Source organism: Hypanus sabinus, unplaced genomic scaffold (genome assembly GCF_030144855.1).
Source record: "Hypanus sabinus isolate sHypSab1 unplaced genomic scaffold, sHypSab1.hap1 scaffold_480, whole genome shotgun sequence".
NCBI lineage: Eukaryota > Metazoa > Chordata > Chondrichthyes > Myliobatiformes > Dasyatidae > Hypanus > Hypanus sabinus.
Genome location: NW_026781350.1, coordinates 95090 through 122018, shown reverse-complemented (window position 1 = coordinate 122018; position 26929 = coordinate 95090). Strand labels below are relative to the sequence as shown.

At 46.2% G+C, this 26929-nt stretch overlaps 1 non-coding gene across 1 annotated transcript; it reads left to right on the top strand.

The window, feature by feature from the left end:
- Positions 1-8967: 8967 nt before the first annotated feature.
- trnav-uac (transfer RNA valine (anticodon UAC)) lies at positions 8968-9040 on the top strand. Its single transcript has one exon. It is a non-coding gene; the product is annotated as a tRNA-Val (tRNA).
- The last annotated feature ends 17889 nt before the right edge of the window (positions 9041-26929 follow it).

The following is a 26929-nucleotide window of genomic DNA, read 5'->3' as shown; positions in this document are numbered from 1 at the left end:
AGATTGCGAACTATTATATCCACGGGAGAGCATCCAGGCCCAAGAAAGGCTGTTTATTCCTTTTCTTTAAACAGACAGACAAAAGAATGAAGGGAAGTGTCTAGTTCTTTTCAGCCAGCCTTGGCATTCAATGAGATCAGGCTGGCCGAGACTTTTTCTCAATCCCCCCCCCCCCGCCATACAGCAGTTGCCGGTCAAAAGTCGGCAGGTCACCTCCACCAAATCTTCTACCGTCCCCCCAGGTGAGAGGAGATAAACTTCTGTCGCCCGCCTTTATTTCAACGCCCTGACAGCGCCCCCAGCTTCGATCAGAAACATATTGATAATAATGTTATATAATGGGACATTGTACTGAGTTTTGCTCGGTATTGACGGGATTTTGTGGATGCAGAAGCAGTCAGAGTCTGTGGGAGGGAACAACACTTGGTGAAACCCTTTCCCCAACTGGATAACACGGTGGATTGACATCTGCATACACGAATGGGAGCTAGGTAGGTTGCACGTCATTTGACGAGATTTGTTGTTATCGGACAATTACACCGCTCAGTGACAATTGGCGAGGGTGATTTTGACGGAAGGTCAGCGAACCGATTTGTCTATGGCAATAGGCGGGGTCGCTCGCTGGACAAAAGAGCAATGGGGAGTCTGTACAATGAGGGATATGAAACCGGCGAAAGCTTTTCACGTTCAGAGACCGTGCTGCCCACTTCTGTAAAAGGATGAAGTCCACTTCTTTACACTGACGCTGAAATATCCGTTCTCTGCATTTGATTCTTTTAGTTTTACAAGTCGGTAAAGCTGCAAACTACAAAGCGTTTATGCTGCCCAGAGGGGGATTGGTCAGAGTCGTAATAGAAATGAAAGTTGCACAATGAGTGTAAAAATCTATAAATCTGCCGGCTGGTACGTAGTTGTCAAATGAACACAGACAGCAGCCAGGATGTTAAATTTTTATTGGCAGTGAGGTTTCTATTCCCATGGCGCTGCAGTTTGAGCGCTGCAAACAGGATTCGAACATGGCGCGGAAAATCCCCATTGGATTTCAAGTCCAACGCCTTAACCACTCGGCCATCGCAGCTCCATTAATGTTCATTGCACCCACTGTAGCACTACAACTGAAGTCATGGTTGTACTTACTTTCGGTAATGGAAAAGGTGATTCATCATTCCAATACAAATAGTATAATTCGACAGCTTTGGAATTTGTTCCAACACAGTTATATCAGAACGTGAATGTGGAGCGATAACACTGCCGTCAATATCGTAACTGAAGGAGATTTCCATTGTTGGGGATAAAGGTCGGGATCAGAATCAGGTTTATAATGACGGACATATGTCAACATTACATTGTTGTTATATATTCTACCCCTCCTGAACCGAATTTTAAAATTGCATTTGCCTTCCTTTACCGCTGACTAAGCCTGGAAGTAAACATTCAGGGAATATTGCACAAGTTCACTTTGCACCTCTGATTTCAGAAAACCTTCTCCATTTAGAGACGTTTTAATCCTTTCTTCCAAAGTGCATCACCGTACCGCACGATGATCTATTTGACAAATCTCCTCCCTTTCTCCTCAACTGTCTTTGATCTTCAAACTGCTTGGAATCTTTTGAGTTATCTATCACGTTCAAGTCAGGCTATCTTTCTTTTATTGTCCTTTCTTCAGCCTAACTTCCTTCTTTCAGAGTGGAGTGACAGTCATAATTCTCCAGTCATCAGCATCTATTCTCGAATATCAAGTCAAGTCACTTTTATTTTCATTTCGACCATAACTGCTGGTACAGTACATAGTAAAAATGAGACTACTTTTTCAGGACCATGGTGTTACATAACACAGTACAAAAAACTAGAGTGAACCACGTAAAAAGCAACACAGAATAGAACTACACGAGACTACAGACCTACCCAGGACAGCATGAAGTACACAAAACAGTACAGGCATTACAATAAATAATAAACAAGGCAATAGGGCAGTAAGGTGTCAGTCCAGGCTCTGTGTATTGAGGAGTCCGATAGCTTGGGGGGAAGAAACTGTTACATCGTCTGGTCGCGAGAGCCCGAATGCTCCGGTACCTTTTTCCCAAACGGCAGGAGGGAGAAAAGTTTGTAGGAGCGGTGCATGTGGTCCTTCATAATGCTGGTTCCTTTGTGGATGCAGCGTGTAGTATAAATGTCCGTAATGGCGGGAAGAGAGACCCCGATAATCTTCTCAGCTGATTTCATTATCCGCTGCAGGGCCTTGCAATCATTAATGGTTCAGTTTCCGAACCAGGTAGTGATGCAGCTGCTCAGGAAGCTCTCAATACAACCCCTGTAGAATGTGATGAGGATGCGGGGTGGGAAATGGATTTTCCTCAGCCTTCGCAGAAAGTAGAGACGCTGCTGGGCTTTCTTTGCTATGGAGCTGTTGTATGTAAATAATGATACGTGAAGGAGTGCCTACAGAATCTCTCCAGTTACCACTTTCAGGACCATGGGGTGTAGTCCAACTGGTCCCGATGACATCTAATTTTTGTCCTTTCAGCTTCACAGGCACCTTCTCCAGGTGATAACATCCACTCTCACTGATGCCCTCTGACACATGTTTCTCGCTGCCTGCCATTATGCTGGCGTCTTCCACAGAGCAGCCTGGCGCAAAATATTCATTCAGTTCGTCCCTTTTCTTTTCCCCCCATTACTGCTTCTTCCGCGTCATTTTCCAGCTTTCTGATACCCATTCTCGCATCCCTTTTAATATTCATATGTCTGAACAGAGGTATTTTCTCCAGTATTGGCCAGTTTTGAAAGCGTCCCAAACCTCCGGCTTCCCTCTAATGCTTGCTACATTATAAACCCTCACTTTTGCTTTTATGCTGTCTTTACTTTCTGGTATCAGCCATGGTTGCCTCATCCGCCCTTTCCAATATTTATTCTTATTTAGGATGCACCTTTCCCATTAACCCGTAAAACACCAACCATTGTGGATTTTCTCTCAGCCATGCTAGTGCCCCCTTTCCAATCCACCTGGCCCGCTCCAGACTTGGGTCGCCGTTCTTTTCTGCCAGTAACAGGGTCGAGGACTATTATCGTCCCTGTTTTTATTTCTGCGAGTGACGGGTTCGAAGACAGTTATGGTCCCTGAGTTCTTTATTCTGCGAGTGTGTCTGATCATAAGACCCTGGGGCATAATCAGACCGCCAAACGATTGAAATCCCGCCAGGCCCGTTGGCCATTGTTTTTTGGACGGATCAAGTTTACCCTCATGTACCTTCCAGGATCCAAGGACGGGAAGTCGGTCGCGCTTTCCCGCCAGCATGACTCCACGGATATCACCTCCATTCCCGAGACGATCCTCCCACCATCCTGAGTGTGGCCACCCTCACTTGGGAGATCCAGGCTAAGGTAAAGGAAGCCCAGCGGGACGAATCCGCCCCTGGCAATGGACCCGGCGATCGCCCGTACGTGCCTGTCTCCGTCAGGTCTCAGGTTCTCCAATGCGGGCACACATCCTGGTTCACCTGCCACCCCGGGAGTGATCGGACCCTGGTAACGGACCCGGCGATCGCCTGTACGTGCCAGTCTCCGTCAGGTCTCAGGTTCTCCAATGCGGGCACACATCCCGGTTCACCTGCCACCCTGGGAGTGATCGGACCCTGGTAACGGACCCGGCGATCGCCCGTACGTGCCCGTCTCCGTCAGGTCTCAGGTTCTCCAATGGGGTCACACACCCGGTTCACCTGACACCCCGGGAGTGATCGGACCCTGGTAACGGACCCGGCGATCGCCTGTACGTGCCCGTCTCCGTCAGGTCTCAGGTTCTCCAATGCGGGCACACATCCCGGTTCACCTGGCACCCTGGGAGTGATCGGACCCTGGTAACGGACCCGGCGATCGCCCGTACGTGCCTGTCTCCGTCAGGTCTCAGGTTCTCCAATGGGGTCACACATCCCGGTTCACCTGACACCCCGGGAGTGATCGGACCCTGGTAACGGACCCGGCGATCGCCTGTACGTGCCTGTCTCCGTCAGGCCTCAGGTTCTCCAATGGGGGCACACATCCCGGTTCACCTGCCACCCCGGGAGTGATTGGACCCTGGTAACGGACCCGGCGATCGCCCGTACGTGCCCGTCTCCGTCAGGCCTCAGGTTCTCCAATGGGGGCACACATCCCGGTTCACCTGCCACCCCGGGAGTGATCGGACCCTGGCAATGGACCCGGCGATCGCCTGTACGTGCCTGTCTCCGTCAGGTCTCAGGTTCTCCAATGGGGGCACACATCCCGGTTCACCTGGCACCCCGGGAGTGATCGGACCCTGGTAACGGACCCGGCGATCGCCTGTACGTGCCTGTCTCCGTCAGGTCTCAGGTTCTCCAATGGGGGCACACACCCGGTTCACCTGCCACCCTGGGAGTGATCGGACCCTGGTAACGGACCCGGCGATCGCCTGTACGTGCCGGTCTCCGTCAGGCCTCAGGTTCTCCAATGCGGGCACACATCCCGGTTCACCTGCCACACCGGGAGTGATCGGACCCGGGTAACGGACCCGGCGATCACCTGTACGTCCCCGTCTCCGTCAGGTCTCAGGTTCTCCAATGGGGTCACACATCCCGGTTCACCTGACACCCCGGGAGTGATCGGACCCTGGTAACGGACCCGGCGATCGCCTGTACGTGCCTGTCTCCGTCAGGCCTCAGGTTCTCCAATGGGGGCACACATCCCGGTTCACCTGCCACCCCGGGAGTGATCGGACCCTGGTAACGGACCCGGCGATCGCCCGTACGTGCCCGTCTCCGTCAGGCCTCAGGTTCTCCAATGGGGGCACACATCCCGGTTCACCTGCCACCCCGGGAGTGATCGGACCCTGGCAATGGACCCGGCGATCGCCTGTACGTGCCTGTCTCCGTCAGGTCTCAGGTTCTCCAATGGGGGCACACATCCCGGTTCACCTGGCACCCCGGGAGTGATCGGACCCTGGTAACGGACCCGGCGATCGCCTGTACGTGCCTGTCTCCGTCAGGTCTCAGGTTCTCCAATGGGGGCACACACCCGGTTCACCTGCCACCCTGGGAGTGATCGGACCCTGGTAACGGACCCGGCGATCGCCTGTACGTGCCGGTCTCCGTCAGGCCTCAGGTTCTCCAATGCGGGCACACATCCCGGTTCACCTGCCACACCGGGAGTGATCGGACCCTGGTAACGGACCCGGCGATCGCCTGTACGTGCCCGTCTCCGTCAGGCCTCAGGTTCTCCAATGCGGGCACACACCCGGTTCACCTGACACCCCGGGAGTGATCGGACCCTGGTAACGGACCCGGCGATCGCCTGTACGTGCCTGTCTCCGTCAGTTCTCAGGTTCTCCAATGCGGGCACACATCCCGGTTCACCTGCCACACCGGGAGTGATCGGACCCTGGTAACGGACCCGGCGATCGCCTGTACGTGCCCGTCTCCGTCAGGTCTCAGGTTCTCCAATGGGGGCACACATCCCGGTTCACCTGCCACCCCGGGAGTGATCGGACCCTGGTAACGGACCCGGCGATCGCCCGTACGTGCCCGTCTCCGTCAGGCCTCAGGTTCTCCAATGGGGGCACACATCCCGGTTCACCTGCCACCCCGGGAGTGATCGGACCCTGGCAATGGACCCGGCGATCGCCTGTACGTGCCTGTCTCCGTCAGGTCTCAGGTTCTCCAATGGGGGCACACATCCCGGTTCACCTGGCACCCCGGGAGTGATCGGACCCTGGTAACGGACCCGGCGATCGCCTGTACGTGCCTGTCTCCGTCAGGTCTCAGGTTCTCCAATGGGGGCACACACCCGGTTCACCTGCCACCCTGGGAGTGATCGGACCCTGGTAACGGACCCGGCGATCGCCTGTACGTGCCGGTCTCCGTCAGGCCTCAGGTTCTCCAATGCGGGCACACATCCCGGTTCACCTGCCACACCGGGAGTGATCGGACCCTGGTAACGGACCCGGCGATCGCCTGTACGTGCCCGTCTCCGTCAGGCCTCAGGTTCTCCAATGCGGGCACACACCCGGTTCACCTGACACCCCGGGAGTGATCGGACCCTGGTAACGGACCCGGCGATCGCCTGTACGTGCCTGTCTCCGTCAGTTCTCAGGTTCTCCAATGCGGGCACACATCCCGGTTCACCTGCCACACCGGGAGTGATCGGACCCTGGTAACGGACCCGGCGATCGCCTGTACGTGCCCGTCTCCGTCAGGTCTCAGTTTCTCCAATGCGGGCAGACATCCCGGTTCACCTGCCACACCGGGAGTGATCGGACCCTGGTAACGGACCCGGCGATCGCCTGTACGTGACGGTCTCCATCGGGCCTCAGGTTCTCCAATGGGGGCACACATCCCGGTTCACCTGACACCCCGGGAGTGATCGGACCCTGGTAACGGACCCGGCGATCGCCTGTACGTGACGGTCTCCATCGGGCCTCAGGTTCTCCAATGGGGGCACACATCCCGGTTCACCTGACACCCCGGGAGTGATCGGACCCTGGCAATGGACCCGGCGATCGCCTGTACGTGCCTGTCTCCGTCAGGTCTCAGGTTCTCCAATGGGGGCACACATCCCGGTTCACCTGGCACCCCGGGAGTGATCGGACCCTGGTAACGGACCCGGCGATCGCCTGTACGTGCCTGTCTCCGTCAGGTCTCAGGTTCTCCAATGGGGGCACACACCCGGTTCACCTGCCACCCTGGGAGTGATCGGACCCTGGTAACGGACCCGGCGATCGCCTGTACGTGCCGGTCTCCGTCAGGCCTCAGGTTCTCCAATGCGGGCACACATCCCGGTTCACCTGCCACACCGGGAGTGATCGGACCCTGGTAACGGACCCGGCGATCGCCTGTACGTGCCCGTCTCCGTCAGGCCTCAGGTTCTCCAATGCGGGCACACACCCGGTTCACCTGACACCCCGGGAGTGATCGGACCCTGGTAACGGACCCGGCGATCGCCTGTACGTGCCTGTCTCCGTCAGTTCTCAGGTTCTCCAATGCGGGCACACATCCCGGTTCACCTGCCACACCGGGAGTGATCGGACCCTGGTAACGGACCCGGCGATCGCCTGTACGTGCCCGTCTCCGTCAGGTCTCAGTTTCTCCAATGCGGGCAGACATCCCGGTTCACCTGCCACACCGGGAGTGATCGGACCCTGGTAACGGACCCGGCGATCGCCTGTACGTGACGGTCTCCATCGGGCCTCAGGTTCTCCAATGGGGGCACACATCCCGGTTCACCTGACACCCCGGGAGTGATCGGACCCTGGCTCTCCTGAGGAAGCACTTTTGGGGGCCGTCCACGGAGGGGAACACCCGTTCTTATGTCTCGGCTTGTTCCGTCTGTGCCCGGGGAAAGTTCTCTCATCGACCACCTGCGGGTCTTCTTCGTCCTCTAACTGTACCTGGTGTCCCTACTCACACATCGCCCCAGACCTCGTCACTGGTCTACCCCTTCCCGCGGAACCAGCAGTGTCCACACCGTGGTAGACCGATTTTCTAAGGCGGTGTACATTGTGGCCCTCCCTAAACTCACTTCCCCTCAAGAAACCGCAGGTCTTCTCATCCGCCAGGTCTTCCGCCTCCATGTAATCCCCGCGGACATAGTCTCCGATCTAGATCCCCAGTACGTCTCACAGGTATGGAGAGCCTTCTGTCAGGCCTCAGGTGCATCAGCCAGCCTGTCATCCGGCTTTCACCCCCAGTCGAACGGGCAGACGGAACGGGTCAACCAAGACCTGGAGCGACCACCTCCCGTGGGTTGAGTACGCCCCCAACTCTCTGGTGAGCTCTGCCATTGTGCGCTCTCCGTTCGAGTACTCCCTTGGGTACCAAGCCCCGATGTTCCCTGCGCAAGAAGGAGAGATTGCGGTACCGTCGATTCGGGACCATATTGATCGGTGCCGTAAGTTTTGGGAGGAAACTCGCGCGGCCCTACTCAGATCAACAAATCAAAATAAGAAGACAGCCGACCGAGACCGGACTCCGGCGCCGGAGGTACCAACCTGGGCAGATGTTGTGGCTTTCCTCCAAGGACATCCTGCTCAAAAACGAACATAGGAAACTCGGCCCCCGCTTCCTGGAACCATCCAAGGTTGACAGGATTATCAATCCCACAGCGGTCCGCCTACTATTGCCAAGGTCCATGCGCATCCACCCAACTTTTCAAGTGTCTCAGATAAAGCCAGTTTCCGTCAGCCCCTTGTGTCCCCCACCTGGGACTCCCCCACCTGCCCGTATCATCGACAACCATCCGGCATACACCGTCCGAAGACTACTGGATGTACGCCGTAGGGGCAGGTATCTCCAATACCTAGTGGACTGGGAAGGGTCCAGAAGAGCTTTCCTGGGTCCCCCGCTCCTTCAGTTTAGACCGTTCCCTCATCCAGGACTTTCATCGGGACAATTCAGACAGGCCTGGAGGATCGCACGGAGCCTCCCATTGTGTGGCGGGGGATTACTGCCATGATCACTTCTAGTTCCTGGTTATCTTCCTCCGGAATTGGGCCTCAATCACGTCGTTTATTTCCCAATCATTCCCATTTTCCACTAAATACCAACACCTGCTTTCCATCAGCAAATGCAGTGTAAATATCCTGTGACCATAACTAGGAGCTGCCAGCTCGCTGGTCGACTCGTGTACGAGTAATCTCGTGCCATGGTTCTTAGGACGATCAGTTACAAATCCAGCATCTTTCCTGAATCCTCTACGAAAACCAAGACTCCAGGTAATGACTCCCTTGCCACCCATTCCACGCCCGTGTTCAGCACTTGGGTTCGTTCCACTGCCACATCCCTGTAACACTCTACCTATACCCATACTCCAGGGAATAAGTTCCTAAACTAATAATACGTGTTACTGAGAACGGAAAGTAACAGTGGGCAATGTTTTGTACTTATTGCTGTACTTCAGAGCAGGGTGGGGAGGCGATGTCTCGGGTCATTGCTCAAGAACGCAAAGCATTGAGCGCTTTGCACGGTTTCTGTGGTGTAGTGGTTATCACGTTCGCTTTACACGCGAAAGGTCCCCAGTTCAATCCTGGGCAGAAACATTGTTTGGGCTTCAGTGCTTCAAATGAACTTGAGACTCAAATTTTCAGTTTGTGTTCAAGTTTACTGTCATGTGCATCCAGCTGTAAAAATAATGAACATTCTCTTTTCTTGCAGTAGCGCATTGTATTTCAAACCTGGCAAAGGTAAATTAAAGCAAGAAGAATTAATAGAAATTATATTTAATTTACAGGAGACCATAAAGGGATTTAAACCTAAGGAGGTTCGTGGATAACGTACACTGCGTAACGGGAGAATCAGCCTTCAACCTTATTGTCATGTATTGCCGCATGAGGATGCATTGTGGTTTCAACGAAGCTCACACCTCAAATGTTCCCATCCAGAGCAACATCAGAAATAACTTTGTGCTGAAAAATTTCAAACCTACTTTAAAATAGCAAATCGCTTTCGTTTTCCACACCCCTGTATTCCATTCCTTCCTCGTCTCACCATACAGACTCTCCGTTCAAATTCTCCACCACAGTATTCTGGGTTCCACGTTTTCAGTCTGCCTCTCCCCATCTCTCTCTATTTCTTTATCTCACATGCATTCAGTCTCTCTGCTTCTCTTTGTTTTCTCTGTCGCGAGCAGCACCACAGCAACCACACGTCAGACGCGCAAATATTTGTGCTCAGTACAGTTACAACTGTGGAAACAGTTGGTAACATCAAGACCTAAAACTTTCAAGACTGGAATCTGTGATCTTCCGGTGATATTGCAGCGCAGACAGAAGTCAAATATCTTACCATTGGTATCGCTCATTCCATTCCTGTTAAAGGTCCAAGGAGGAAGAATTGATCACAACTCTGACATCGTAGTTCTGCGGGAATGTCGAAAAGTATGGTAAAAATCTTCCTATATAATGACTTTAATGTAGAACAGGAAAACTGGGCACTTTTTAGTTTTGAGACGAGGTGATGGTGGGAGATCTCATATCGGTACAGAGTTGGGATCAAGGTCCATTTCAATATATTGAAGTGGTTGTGATTCCATGTAAAATTAAAACGTGGGCGAAATATCCCGCGCCTGCATAAGGGTCAGTAACTGGCCGTGGAGGTTCATCCGTAACGTCAACGTCAGGAATAAATACTTATCTCGGAATACGCTCCGCCCCTGATTCAACGCGCAGCCCGTGTAGAGTTACTCCGAAATAACTCCCGATCTTTCTCCAGTTACACTCTTAACTTTATCACTTTATTAAAGTCTTACGGCCGGACATTCTGATCAAACCAGCCACAATTATATTGTTTAGCATTTTGGCAACGTAATTACCAGTGATGCTTTACTCCGGGATCCCCACGGTGGAAGTGAAATGTTTGAAATATATGCCACTGAAAAGTGATCAGTGAAAATGTATCCTGGGGTATCAGTGGAGTCCAGTTGGAAAATAACACCTCGCCTTTGGATGTTACGGAACAGATGGGTAGTATATTGACAGTCACACACAAGATGCTGGTGGAACACAGCAGGCCAAGGAGCATCTATAGGGAGAGGCACTGTCGATGTCTCGGGCAGAGACCCTTCGTCAGGACTAACTGAAAGGAAAGATACTGAGATTTGAAAGTAGTGGGGGGAGGGGGAAATGCGAAATGATAAGAGAAGACCGGAAGGGCTGGGATGAAGCTACGAGCTGGAAAGGTGATTAGCAAAAGTGATACAGTGCTGAAGAAGGGAAAGGATCAAGGGACGGGAGGCCTCCTGAGTAAGAAAGTGGGGGGGGGGGAGTGGAAGCACCAGAGGCAGATGGAAAACAGGCAGAGTGATGGGCAAAGAGAGAGAGAAAAAAAAACAACAACAACAGCTAAATATGTCAGGGATGGGGTAAGAAGGGGAGGAGTGGCATTAACAGAAGTTAGAGAAGTCAATGTTCGTACCATCTGGTTGGAGGCTACCGAACCGGTATATAAGGTGTTATTCCTCCAACCTGAGTGTGGATTCATCTTGACAGCAGAGCAGGCCACGGATAGACATATCAGAATGGGAATGGGACGTGGAATTAAAATGTGTGGCCACTGGGAGAACCTGCTTTCGCTGAACACCTACCCTCGGTCCGCCAGAAAAAGCGGACCCGTACCGCGGTGAAGATTGAAGGAAAAGGAGAATGGATTTATGCAACGAGGTGCAAACCGCACCAGGAGTTGGAAGACAAGAAAGCTTGAAGCTGACTAGTCAGATGTTTTTATGGGGACTGATAATGCGGGGAGTCAGTGTGGCCTTGTCCGGAAATACATCTTTGTTTTTATGTCACACTTATGCCAGTCTTTGCGGTGAAGAGTTGGACTCTGTTGGGTGTGTGTAAAAATACAAGAAAGCATGAAGCTGACAAGCCAGATGTTTTTATGGGTGTGTGTTCAGATACATCCGCATGTCGCCCAGTGAATGTCCCGGGAAGGGGTACCCATGAGCGGAAACGAAATGCTCTCTGTGCAACGTGTGAACCTATTTACCACATCCTGTTCCAGCTTTAGAACGAGAGATTGGCAGTGATGACAGTGAAGGGGATTGTGGATGTACCTGTTTCAGTTGATGGTACCTCCTTACCCCGACGGAGGGAAAAGGGATGTCCTCCTTCGAGTTAGTAAATGCACAGAAAACTGTAAATGGGATTTGACATTGTAATACGGCGGGGAAAATGGGACATTTTTGGGTAATAGTTCTTGTACCGAACGGAGGATGGGTCCTGCTCGGCACACTCCTATTGCGACTTACTGGGGATGTGGGGAAAGAGCTTATCCTTGGCACCCAGGGCCGTCAGGCGGAAGTGGGAATGTGTCCGCAGGAATTTGGACGGGCTGCAGTAATCTGGTCTATATACTGCCCTCCATGCATCCTATGGAAGATATATCGCAAAATCCTTTTTTGAAGGCGAAGTAAGCGAGGGATAAGTGTAAGTGAAAGGCTTTGGTTGATAGCATTTCCCTCATACGGTGTGGCCCGAAATTCGCGAGTAATTATTAATATGGCAACCGTTGTAGAGAAATTGGCCGATGCCCCTCACTGACCTGCAGACGCAACTGAAAGACCTAACAAGAGAGGTAGTTGCCCTTAGAGTGGTAGCCTTGCAAAATAGAAATGCCCTGGACTTGGCCTGAGCCGAAAAAGGCGGGACAAGCGCCGCGGTAGGGCAGGAATGTTGTACTTTTATTCCCGATGCCTCAGAAAACATAACTGACCTCAGTCAACACATCAGGGGAAAGATTAAGGAGATTAGGAAGATCGGGAAACAGTTTAATTATTTTGTTTCAGAAACGAAATGGTGGGAAATAATAGAGGGATGGTTTTCTGACTGGGCAAGCTGGATTACCCATGGTATAGTTATAGTGGTAATAATATGTGTTTTAGGGTGCTGTGTATTTGGAGCATTGTGATTGTATTGTGACCAGTTAATGAAAAGAGCCCATGATACACCAGATGATGAGGGAAATGCGCATTAAGCGAAATACCCTTTCCGGAGGGATCTGAGCCACCTGTGAGGAAGACGAGGAAATACCTCATGAGGAGTGTTGATCTGAAAGCATCAACAACGAGGGAATTGTGGAAGAATTTAAGACTCTTTGGATATGTAGGGGTTAACCTAATCGCTTTTGAATGCTCTTAAAATGTATCTAAATTTCTTGCAGGTCTTGGAATTCACTGAAGTCATTCCAAGAAAGATGCTGCGGCCCCGCATCTACGTAAAGCTCTCGTTTGTTGCAATCAAGTTCTGAGATCAAAATCACGTTGTTTACCCCTAAGTTCAAAGTCAAGCAATGTTCCTGTTAAGTGCTTTTGGTCACGTACTCTGTGTCTATATAATGAAGCGGGTCTGCCAGACAAACAAAGTCCCCAAGCACGGCTCTTCGGTAAAGAGACTCTCCGTGATATCGCGTATAAATAAATTACTTTAGTCTGAAACGTTTCTCTGAGTCGGCCTGGTTTGTTCTGTCCGCTGCTGCAGGGGTTTATCCGTAGCAAACTACATGTCGTATATGCACTTTATGTCAACTTTCATAACTACAGCATATTCTACCTGTTAATATTGTATTATTGCGTTAATATTATTTTACGTGCTGTACGTGATATATGTTCTGTGATTTGCACCTTGGTCCCTGTTTCGTTTAGCTGCATACATGCGTACAGAACAATACGAGTATATCTGAACTTCAGCTTTATATTGAACTTGAGTGTTGAACAATTTCGATAATTCACTCTGACGCGATCTTTAGACCATAAGACCATCAGCATAATTAGGCCCTTCAGCCCATCGTGTCTGCTTCGCCATTTCATCGTGGCTGACCCCGGATCCCACACAACTCTATAAACCTGCCTTCTCACCACATCCTTCGATGCCCTGTTCACATTAGGGAACGATGAACTTCCTCCTTAAATACACCCACGGACTTGGCTTCCACCTCAGTCTGTGGCAGAGCTCTCACAGACGCGCTACTCCCTAGTTAAAGAAAATCCCATTTGCTTCTGTTCCAAAAGGTGATCCATCAATTTTGAGGATATGTCCTCGTCTGGGTGCCCCCACTATAGGAAACATCCCCTCCACATCCACCCTATCTCGTCCTTTCAAAATTCGTTAGGTTTCAGTGAGATCCCCGTGTATGCTTCTAAATTCCAGTGAATACAGACCCAAACTGCCGAACGCTCTGCATATGCCAACCCAGTCCTTCCAGGGATCATTCTCGTGAATGTTCTCTTGACTCTCTCCAATAACAACGGATCCTTTCTGAGATCTGGGGCTCATAGCTGATGACGTCACTCTGTGCGGCCTGACAACTGACTCATAAAGGCTCAGCATTATCTCCTTGCTTTTTTATCATGTTCCACCTGAAGTAAATGCTGGCATTGCATTTCCCTTCTTTACCACAAACTCAGCCTGTAGCTTAACCTTCTGCAAGTCTTGCATGGGGACTTCTACGTTCATCTGCATCCTGAAGTTTGAATTTTTATCCATTTTGATAACAGTCCACACTATTGTTCCTTTTACAAAAATGATTACCATTCTTTTCTCCACACTGTATTCCAGCAGCCACATTTTTGCCCACTCTTGCAATTTGTCTAAATTCTGCTGTAATCGCATTGCTTCCCTGGCAGTACCTACTCCTCCTGCTATCATTGTATCATCTGAAAATCTTGCCACAAAGCCATCAATTCCATTATCCAAATCATTGACAGAAGTTGGAAAAGTAGCGTTTCCAATACTGACCTCTGAGGAACACCACTAATCACTGGCAGCCAGCCACTGCTGCCTCCTGTCCGTCAGCCAGTCCACAATGCATGCTGGTATCTTCCCTGTAACGCCGATACTTCCTGAAATTTGATGTCTTCGCAGTTGCAACAGACTTTGAATCTATTGGAATGATGAAGCACATTGAGGGTGGCTGATGCTCAAATTGGCGATCGTGCTGATTTACACGATGTGTTTGTAGAGAATTGCTTAATGTAAATAACCCCGCCAGTGAGATGGACCTGACATTTGACTTACCTCAGCTCCGAAGGCAGACAGAATATCATACATCATCGACCTAATTCCGATGTACTCCGACATACACGTGTGTACATTGATGACCTGTCGAAATTATCTCACGAACAGTGGCCGATCTGCCTGGTTGCTGGCGTACTCTCGTTTCGTATTACATACCCGCCAGCGCACATACACTCTGTGGTTCATCACCACACTGCGCGAATTTATCTAATTTACAAAATGTACTTCTCAGGAGTGGGGATCACTGATAGTGTTCAATGTGCATCACCGCTCAAACTTGTAGTCTGACTCCTTCTGAGGCGCCGACATCGCTCCGCTCAAGCACATTAATCCCCGGTCCCTGCACTGAGCCGGTAACTTTGTATATAATAATGTATGAGATCATAACAAAAAAACAGCATTCAGTGTCTCACTACCTCCAACAGTGCATGATGTAGGAAGTTCCTTATCACCCATATACTTTGTAGATGAAAGGTGTAAGACAATCTTCCACATGGCTTTTTAAACTCTGAATATCGTAGCGAATACTCGGGTCATACTAATCTCTGCCAACGGAAGCAAAATCGCCCTGGCAACCTCTTGTATTTCATTGGTAATGTCGATTGCCCAATGAAGGTGCAGCTTTGTAATCTCTCCGGCGGAGTCTGAGAAGTTTCATGGGAATAAGCGGCTTCGGTCCCCACACCGAAGTAATGTGGAGGCACAGGCGGCTCTAAACGCTTAAATATCAGCATTTTCAGTGCTGTTGGAGGTGATTTATATCTGCTTGTTTGGAGTAACCATATCATATATAACAGTGACTCTCCACCAGCTATAACAGAATATATCATCAGTGACGTTAGAGTCGCGTCACTACCCCATTGCCGGGATGCTGCATCAATTGTTTGGTTTCAATGACGTCACATTCAGGAAGGAATCACAGCCTGTAAGGTTAGACAGAGACTAACGGGTTGATATTAGACTGGACCCATGATGGGAAAAGTTATTGAAGAATTATTATGTGAAAAGTAAAGTGAAGCGCAGCATCAGTAATGTTATAGTCAGTGGGAATCAGCAGAACGCTGTGTAACAAGTGCAGTTACGAAACGGAGCGGGACCTATTCATTGAGTTACTGTGGGACAACGAAAGGACCCTCCTGGAACGATGCTCTCCGCGGGCTAGGGGAGCGCTGACATCACTCCCTCGGGGGGGGGGTGCTCTGTTGTGGAATGTGAATGAAGGAGCTTCATGATCCAGCTGCTCAGTCCATCAGCTGGGGAACAGGAGCGGAACATCAACCCTTGTTTTTTCATCGGCTGTAAGTAACGTCATTCATTGCACAACCCGTTTAACCGTGACGGAGAATTCGTGTTCCCTATAAATTAGCAGGGTATCGTGGTCCGAGTCACACGCTGATGTGAACTGCACAACGGGAGATAATTCAAGGAATCGAACATGAATCGACCGGCGATCCTACAGGTGAAAGACGTTTGTTACCCTGTTCTAGCGGTGTTTGGTTTACCCGGTAAGTCGTATTAATACAGTGTCTAACAGCTATTGGCCTTCTGCAAGACGCTGTTATTTTTTATGAAGTATGATCCGAAGATGCGCCGCAATGTGTCCATTATACAAGATGCTCAATAGTCGCTGTATCGTTCCGTGTCCACACGGCCGGTGAGGAGACTTTCCTCTGGACACAGGTGGGCGTCTCCTCACGTCCGGTGCAAAGGGAACGGAGGGACGCCATCGCTGAAATAGCAGTAGTGTTTCTCTCAGGAGGTAAAGTCTGTTGCGAATTTTGATATAATTCCCGATATAACTTCCATACGAAGGTGAGTAGAATTGTAAACAATACTACGAATTCGGTTTCAATTACGTATTGTACAACTTCAACTCAATAACTCAGCCCCAGTGCTCAGAGTCCTGATTTGTGATGGCCGATGTGCAAAATGATCTCTGTGCCGCCCGGTTTACCCAGTGTTTTACTTTAAATGAATGATGGATCTGTATTTACAGCTCCGTTTCTTTTATGCGGATCACCTCACAGCCTACCATTCACCATACAATGGTAACCTGGTTTACCCTCCTGCAGGGCGGCACATTACCCAGGCTCCCAGTACATTACACGGGCTGTTTCTCAGCCCGTTTCCAGCTGGTGAAGATCACACTGCGAAGTGCCAATGCTCACTCTCAGACCACCTGACTAAACAGAAATACATCCGAACGTATTTCAGAAATAAGTTGTAAGATTCCCCTCTTTTCCTCCTTCAGTGATGTCTTTATCTGCTGGTGTTTCTTTCTGTTGCAGCTAATTTGTTAACAATTATTATTCTGTCCCGGGGAAAATGCGGTCTTTCCAAATGCATCTCTGCCTACATGACGATGATGGCTGTGTCAGATCTATCGGTCATTCTCATCAATGTCCTTGTCTATGAGATTTTAATATTCCGTCTGTCCAGTTCATTTCTGCATTATACGGAAGTCCTTAAAGCCACGATCTACGTGCTGGCGGTCACTCTGGAACTATCACGGTGGTACACGGTGGTCTTCACCTGTGATCGATATGTTGCCATATGTTGTCAAAAGTTTAAAACAAAATACTGCAGAGTGAAGACAGCCAGAATCCTGGCAGCAGTAATACTGGCGGGGCTTTGTTTGGAGAATATACCCCTCTTGTTTGCATTTCAGCCTCAACGAATAATTGGAAATATTTCGTGGGGTGTCCGCCCGAAATTGGACATCTTCAACTCTCCAATGTTCGTCGCGCTCAGCAGATTCAAAACCTTTCAAAACCTGCTGTGCGCATTTGGTTTAATACTTCTATGTAATGGGATGACTGCCAGGCATATCTTCGTGACCAGCAAATCCCGGCGTGGCTTCCGAACCCATAAGAGTAAGATTGAACGTGACCCGGAAATGGAGAACAGGAAAAAGGGCATCATATTACTGTTCTGTATATCGGGCAGCTTTATACTATTTTGGCTGCCGTCGGCAGTGACCAATTTTTTCGCCAGCCTAAACATGTATTTTGATCGCGACTATTACTCTGCCCGATATATCGCTGCTCAAACCGGGACTCTGCTCGCGAACATGAGTTCTTGTACAAACACGTGTATTTATGCAGCGACACAAACTAACTTCAGGGCTGAGTTGAAAACGTTGATACTGTCTCCTTGGACGCTTATCCGGAAATTGATCAAGAGAAATGTCAGATCACCTAAGGCTTTCTCCCATGAGTAGAACTCAGTTCCAGCTCGCACACGTCTTACAACAGGCAACGTTTTGTTGAAGATCCGCGCTTTTAGTTTGATAATAAAATAAAAATTATCATTTAAAACATCCCGATGCTGGCAACTGAAAGTGTCTCATTCGTATCTGATAAGAATTAGCTCGAGGTAGGAATAGAATGTATGAATGTTTGGAATGGGCCGGATGGAACACAGTATTGAATTAGGACAAGCGTCATTTCAATGTTAAAGAGACCAGACGATTTGCATCCGACATTGGATCTCCATAAAGCAACAGATAGCTACGGTCAATAACATCCTTATTCCAGATTTTCCGATCTGTCAAGCGGTATCATCCGAAACAGCGAATAAAAGGGGCAAAAACATTTCGAATACTGCACAACAGCCTCCAAAAACTTCAGCAGATATTGAGAATAGAAAATATTCTTTCTCAATAATTTGTACAAGAATACAAATTTTGGAAAGGCGTTACATAACCTTTCAAAAGATCCTGTGTTATTTTAGCTTATTTCGTGATCGGCAGTGCCACTCAGCTGTACCAGAACCTCCTCAATTGACCAGCCACCCCTCAGCAATAGAAGGCGATCTTCTATTCCCGATCCTGTAGACATTATATTCGATGTTACCCCGCGATATGCCTTGTTACGGAAATTAGCCCTTACAGGAGTCAGAGATCAACGCCTAAATATTTGAGTACCTTCTATGAAAACTAATAAATAAGCACACGATTTATTCCTTTTCAAATTGATTTTATTAAATCATGTACAGATGACCCACATTCACTTTCTAATTAAATCTGAATATGGTTCATATTTCAGGGAAGCGATACTATTGCCAAAGCTCCACAGCACGCCCAGCAAACCCATCCCCAAAATGCCGGGACTCCATGAAAACTGAGTTATTCAGGTTTTTAACATGCAACACGAGAAGCTGATTCTCGAGGAGTCTCAAGATGGCGCTTATGGAGTGAAACAGTTTTAGGCTTCGCTCCAATCCTTTTACTTTTTTCTACCTGCAAGCACCCGCTAATTGACCAGTTTATACCTATTCTAAAGGGGTTCAAACTTATAAAATCCTTTTCATCTGTTTGAATCATTTTCAACCCGTTGAAATGTCTAAACAAAAGGAATCGAAACAGACGAGAGAACCGTTAACTCTGGAAGCAATTGCTAAACTTATGGACGAGAGACTTGAAAAACTGGAGAATAAATTAACCTCAAAGCCTTCTACGTTCGATGAAATTTTAAAGACAGTCGATGCAAAGCTTCAATCTCTTACACTGGATTCACAACAACAAGAAGCAAGAATTTTAGTTCTTGAAGATGCCGCTCGCCAGAAAGATCGCAAAATTGAAACTCTGCAATAACAGCCAGCTTCGACTTCCCAACTGCTGGATCGTTATAAATCTAAAATCACTGATCTTGAAAACCGCTCTCGCAGACAAAATCTCCGGATAATTGGGCTTCGGGAAAATTTTGCGAACGGTGATCTCACTGTATTTTTCTCCAAATTTTTAATGGATGTGTTCGGCTCAGAAGTACTGGATACCCCTCCAATAATCGACCGTGCGCATCGCATTTCCCGTTTTCAACCAGCTTCAGGTACGAAACCACGACCAGGGATACTCCGGATTCATTACCCTCATACCAAAGAACGTTTGATTCGGGCTGCCCGGAAAAAGGGTATGATCAGTTTTAATGATTTCAAATTTCGTATTCTGGAAGACTATAGTTCCGAAGTTTTAAGGGCAAGAATGGCTTTTAAATCGGTTATGTCGGAAATTCATCAGGACGGCTACAAGCAAGCGCTGTTATTTCCTGTACAACTGAGAGTTACCCTCAATGATGGGACCTATCGGCTGTTCAAATCTCCAGCGGATGCTCAAAGATTCCTTAAAGAATAGTACTTTTTTTTTTTACTACGGGTTGGCTAATGTAATAACTAGTATATAGATCTGGATCTTTTATAATTTGATGATTTTTTACGTGATGGTTAACAGTGTATTTCTTACCAACGGTAAAGGTGCGTTTTTTTTGGTTTATCCTGAGTTCGTTCCTTTAATATTATTATTCTGTTAGTTCTGAAAGTAACTCATTAGGTTTTTTTTGAAGTTTATGTACACTTTTTATACTTTTGACGTTTAAATATTAAGGTTTTTTTATAATAAAAAACTTTTCTAAGATGCCGTTTCTTTTCCCCAAAGACCTTAGTGCTGGGATACGTCACATACGTTTTGTTGTGTCTGAATGAGTTTAAGGACTTTCTTTTAAAACACTAATACAATATTATTCATTTATGGGTTTTAACGTTTTAAATTTTTCCCTTTGTTTAAATCCTTTTTATATATATAAAATTATAATTTTATAGTTTAATCTTTGTTATACTAACCCTTTCCTAAAATATGGGTGGTTTGTGTCTTTTTTTTACTTTTGTGTTTGAGTTGCCGTCTTGAGACATGGGGATGAATTTAGTATTAGATTGCCTGCTTGCCACTTTTTGGCTTTTTTTTCCCTGGGGTTTTGAGGGTGGAGGGAGGGGGATCTTTCTTTTTGCTTGCTTCACGCTTAGTTATATTTCATGGGCTGACTCGGAACTACAAAAATGGTTGCAATGTCAGAACTTCCGGTTCCTCCTTGATCTTACTTCCCTCTTCCGGATTCATAAGATCATTTTTTTTTTAACCTTATGTGTTAATTGTAATAAATATTGGCAATATGGATAAGATGATTTATTTTGTTTCTTGGAATACTAATTGTTTAAATCATCCGTCAAACGGAAAAAAATATTCAAAGTATTCCACCGACTGAATGCTAATATTGTCTTTGGCCAAGAGACCCATGTGAGGAAATGGATCGTGAACGGTTTTTTCAGGTTTTGGAAGGAAAAACTGTATCACTCGAATTCCCAAGCCAAAGTAAGAGGCGTTTCCATTTTTATAGATTCTTCAACCTTCTTTATACACTATGAAACAATTTCGGACCCACAAGGTAGATTTTTGCTTATTACTAGCTTACTTTTTAATCAAAAAGTTGCTTTAGTTGACGTTTATGCTCCAAACACTGACTGCCCTGAATTTTTAAGTGTCTATTTACATCCTTTCCTAATTTGAATCAGTACATGCTGATGATGGGTGGGGATTTTAACTGCTGCTTAAACCCTTCGTTAGATAGATCTAAGTACACCCAAGCTCTTCCGAATAAATCAGCCTTTCCTATTAATTCCTTTATGATTGATTCTGCAATTTCCGAAATTTGGCGTTTTTTACACCCCAATGACAAAGAATTTTCATACTTTTCTCATGTTTATCATAATTATTCAAGAATGGACTACTTCTTTATTGATCTTCGTTTACGTACCGGTTATTGATTGTAAATATGATTATATTACCATTTCTGACCATGCCCCTTTGAAGCTATCTGTTAAGAGAATGGATTCAACTTCTAACGCTAAATCTTGGATGTTCAACACCTTTATTGCAGGACTCAGAATTTCTTAATTTTATTAAACAACAAACTGATTTGTGTTTCTCAACAGATTCTACTGCAGAGATCCCTAGTGGATCTTTATGGGACACTTTTAAAGCATTTATTCGTGGACAGATCATTTCGTACTCTGCTGGAGTTAGGAAACGAACTAATTTTGAAATATCAACATTAGTTGATAAAATTAAAGCAATTGATAAGATTTATTCAGTGACCCCCAGCAACGAACTTTATATAGAAAGAGTTGAACTTCAGATGGAGCACAGTTTGTTATTATCCTCTTCGATTGAAAATCAGTTAATCAAATCTGGAACCCAGTTCTATGTACATGGAGATAAATCTGGTAAACTATTGGCTAATAAATTGAAAACTGCTTCAGTTAAACGACAAATTACTAAGATTCGTAAACGAGATGGCACATTGTCGATTGATCATAAAGAGATAAATAAAGCCTTTCAAGATTTTTACAATTCTTAATATCAATCAGAATTTGTTGAGGATTCTTCTATAATGGATGATTTTTTAAGAAAATTGAATATCCCCAAATTAACAACAGAATATAATGTATTTCTAGATACACCTATAACAGAAATCTAAATAAAAGATGCGAATTTTTCAATGAATTCATGGAAAGCCCCTGGTCCGGATGGTTATACTGCAGAATTTTTTAAAATCCGTTTTCTCTTTCCGTTTTGGCTTTGTAAAATTTTTAAAAATGTGTTAATTTTATGTAAATTCCCACAATCTTTTTATGATGCCTCTATCTCCTTAATTCTTAAAAAAGATAAAGACCCCACTGAACGTGTACCCTATCAGCCCATATCCTTGCTGAATAGGGACTCTAAGATTTTTAGCAAAGTTTTGGCCACTAGATTAGAAAACATATTACCTCGAATTATCCCTGAAGATCATACTGGATTTATTAAAAACCGTTATTCATCTTTTAAGTTCATACGTGCTGAGGTAGATATGGTTGTTGCATTGTAATCGTTGGAGAGTAGAGAGAGAGAGAGCGAGCGAGATGTACCAGCTACAGTCAGGCAAACCATCCTTTGCGTTCTTGATCCGTCGTATCGTTGTGGCCATTCACTTATGACCCCTCTGTCATTCAGTTAGACCGTTCTTCTGTGGTGAACTCATCACTATGGCATGAGTGGACACACACACAAGTCCCTGCCGGCCCTGCGATAACACTGTGAATTTAACTGACAGAGCTCCTGGTTCAGTCTCCGATGCCCCACACCTTCCCGTCGGTTCCAACTCTCAAACAGTGTCCACTAGTGTGTCTCCTGGTGCGTCCGAAGGGTGTCTCACCAGCCCTGACTTTTATCCCTCCTGTCCACTGAGGAATGTTAATGAACAGAATGGTACAAGATAAATAACCCTCTCAGAAGTCATAATACGGTGAATCAACAAGTCTCTCTCCACTCTCTTATCTGTAGCAGATGTTCTTGCATGTTTTCTTTTCCAGCTCACTCTGTCATGAGCAGCATAGCAACAGTAACGGTTTGTGATTCTGCCGGGGGCGGGAGCCATGGGTAACACTGCACCCTTCTGCCCATCCAAACTGTTCATCCTTCATAACAGGCATTAAAATTACCAAGAAACATTAGAATTCATTTAAAGTTATTTTTTTTACCTTTAATTGCCCAAATTAAGCAACTTGTTAGTAGGTGGCCCCCATTATCTTTGTCATTGGTTGGTCGAATTAATGATATTAAGATGATAGTATTACCCAATGTTTTATATTTATTCCAACCATTACCAATTTTTTTCCTAAATCTTTTCTGATGTTATTGACTCCAAAATATCCTCGTATGTGTGGCAGAATAAAAATCCTAGACTACGCAAAAAATATTTACAGAAGCCTAAGAAGGAGGGTGGTTTGTCTTTGCAAAATCTAAGATATTACTATTGGGCAGTTAATATTCGATATTTAATATTTTGCACACAACAATCGAATATAGCATCTTGCCCACAATGGGTAAATTTGGAATGCAAATCTGTACAAGACTATTCATTGTTTTCAATTTTAGGATTTTTACTTCCGTTTTCTTTATCTAAATTGAATAAACAAATAACGAATCCTATAGTTAAACATACATTGCGAATATGGTTCCAATGTCGTAAATTTTTTAGCTTGAATAATTTTGTCCTATCAAGCACTATTATCTCTAACTTTATTTTTTGGCCCTCTTCTATGGATCAATCCTTTGTATTATGGAAAATAAAAGGTATAACATGTTTTCGTGAGCCATATTTAAATAATAGTTTTCTGTCCTTTGAACAGCTATCTAATAAATATAATTTACCTTAAACACTTATTTTAGCTCTGAATCCTTGTGAGAAGGATTTCGTAGCCACCATATATAATATGATCATGAAAATACAGTCAGAAGTATCAGAAAAAATTAAGAAGGAATGAGAAAAAGAACTTCATTTTCTTATGCCCACTGAGCAGTGGGAGAACATTATTCAATTAGTCAATTTTTCCTCTATTTGTGCTAAATATGCCCTAATACAACTTAAGGTTGTACATAGGGCTCACATGTCCAAGGATAAACTTGCTCGATTTTATTCTTGTGTTAATCCAACCTGTGACAGATGTCATTCTGAAGTTGCCTCATTGACCCACATGTCTTGGTCTTGCCCTTGCTTGCAAAATTATTGGGAAGATGTTTTTGGTCCTATATCAACAGTTCTGAGTATCAAATGGCAAACTATTACTGCAATTTTCGGTTTACCAGTGGTGGATAATAGTTGTTTATCCCCCTCAGCCTGGCGGATGATTGCATTTGTCACAATAATGGCTAGATGATCTATCCTATTGAACTGGAAGGAAATTAATTCTCCAGCTATATTTCAGTGGTTTTCTCAAACTATTTCTTGTTTGAGCTTAGAAAAAATTAGAAGTGTTATTTTGACCCCAGTTAAATTTGAAGAAACTTGGAGACCATTTATTCAACATTTTCATATGAGCTAAACTGACTTCCCCTGAACCTTACTTTTATTATCCTTAATTATTTGGATTGAGGTGCGGAGTTATTGACGCTACTGTGTATATTTGACATAATGCAATGGCCCATGTTGGTTAGGTTTCTTCATATTCTGCTTTTTTTTTATTTACTCACTCCATTTTTCGGAATTACTATGAGTTTGGGAGGTTATTATATAAGGATTATTATCTATTTGTATTTGTATTTTAACCTATTAATTATGTACTCTCAGACTCTCTGTATTCATGTTTCATTTATTTGTTTAAAATTAATAAATATATTTAAAGAAAGAAAGACAGGCGCATACATGTGAGGAAAATGGACAGAGGTGGATATTATGCTGCCACAAAGATTCAGTTTAATGGCCATTTGGTTGCTAATTTCGTTGGTTCAGCACAACATTATGGGCCGAACTTTGTTGACGTACTTTCTTACACCCACGATGTTTCAATGTGATTTCCAATTTTGTGTGTTGTATTACCGTACCGAACTTCAGAACTACTTTCAGCATTTTGTCCACCTTTGCTAACTTATTGCTCATTTCCACAAAGGATTCCCACATCACTCCTTGGGACTGGCAGCCTTTCCCCATCACCAGGTTTGAGGAAATGCGAGGAATCCTCTGTTGCGGTTTCTTTCTCTGTGAGTTCTGTGATTTCCTGTAAATATGGAAAGTGTTGAGTGACAGACTTAGTGAAAGAGAATGGAGAAGACAATATCTGCTCAGTGATGGGACGTCCCAGTAACACTGAGCACAGGAAGAGTCACTGAGCAGCCTCTTCACCAATTCTGTAAATTACCGGGTTCAGTCATTGGCAGCAAAGCAATGACTGGGGAAATTACAGTTCAGAATATTATTAGAGCCACAGAGCCCAGCAACACTGAAACAGGCCGTTCGACCCTTCTAGTCAATACCGACCCGTTTTTGTTTTTACTGTCAACTACCTGCATAAACCTCCCATCCATGTCCTTACCCAAATTTCTCTTCAGTGTCTCAATCGAACCCACATATACCACTTCCACTGGCAGCTCATTCCACAGTCTCACGAACTTCTGAGTGAAGAATTCCCCTTCAGGTTCCCCAAGAATATTTCACCTTCCACCCTGAAATATCAAGTGTGACAGTGGGGAAGTATGTATGGAACCGGAGGAAATAGCAGAGGTCCTTAATGAATACTTTACTTCAGTATTCACTAAGGAAAAGGATCTTGGTGTTTGTAGTGATGATTTGCACCAGACTGAAAAGCTTAAGCATGTTGATTTTAAGAAAAAGGATGTGCTGCGGGTTTTGGAAAACATCGAGTTAGATACGTTCCTGGGACCGGATGAGATGTACCCCAGTCTTCTTTGGGAGGTGAGGGGAGAGATTACTGAGCCTCTGGCGATGATCTTTGCATCATCCATGGAGACGGAAGAGGTTCCAGATCATTGGAGAGTTGCGGGTGTTGTTCCTTTATTCAAGAAAGGGAGTAGAGAAAGCCCAGGAAATTATAGACCATTGAGTCTTATCTCATTATTTGGTAAGTTGATGGAGAATATCCTGGGGGGGGGCACGATTTATGAACATTTGGAGAGGTATAATATGATTACTAATAGTCAGCATGGCTTTGTCAAGGGCAGGTCGTGCCTTACTAGCCTGATTGAATTTTCTGAGGATGTGAATAAACACGTTGATGAAGGAACAGCAGTAGATGTAGTGTATATGGATTTTAGCAAGGCATTTGATAAGGTACCCCATGCAAGGCTTATTGAGAAAGTAAGGAGGCATGGGATCCAGGGGACATTGCTTTGTGGGTCCAGACGTGGCTTGCCCGCCGAAGGCAAAGATTGGTTGTAGACGGGTCATATTCTGCATGGAGGACGGTCAGCACCGGAGTGCCTCAGGGATCTGTTCTGGGGCCCTTACTCTTCGTGACTTTTGTAAATGGCCTGAATGAGAAAGTGGAGGGATGAGTTAGTAAACTTGCTGATGACACAAAGGTTGGGGGTGTTGTGGATAGTGTGGAGGGCTGTCAGAGGATACAGCGGGACGATGATAGGATGCAAAACTGGGTTGAGAAGTGACAGATGGAGTTCAACCCAGATAAGTGCGACGTGGTTCATTTTGGTAGGTCAAATAAAATGACTGAGTATAGTATTAATTGTCAGAATCTGGGCAGTGCGGAGAATCAGTGGGATCTTCGAATCCGAGTCCATAGGACACTCAAAACAGCTGCGCAGGTTGACTCTGTGGTTAAGAAGGCGTACGGTGTATTGTCCTTCATAAATACTGGAATTGAATTTAGGTGCCGAGAGGAAATGTTTCAGCTATATAGGACCCTGATCAGACCCCACTTGGAGTACAGTGCTCAGTTCTGGTCACCTCACTACAGGAAGGATGTGGAAGCCATAGAAAGGGTGCATTTACAAGGATGTTGCCTGGATTAGGGAGCATGCCTTATGCCAATAGGTTGTGTGAACTCCGCCTTTACTCCTTGGAGCGATGGAGGCATGAGAGGTGACCTGAAAGAGATGTTGAGAGGCATTGATCGTGTGGATAGTCAGAGGCTTTTTCCCAGGGCTGAAATGGTTGCCACAAGAGGACACGGATTTAAGGTGTTGTGTCGTAGGTACAGAGGAGGTGTCAGGATTATGTTTTTTACTCAGAGAGTGGTGAGTGCATGGAATGGGCTGCAAACAACGGTGGCGGCAGCAGATACGATAGAGTCTTT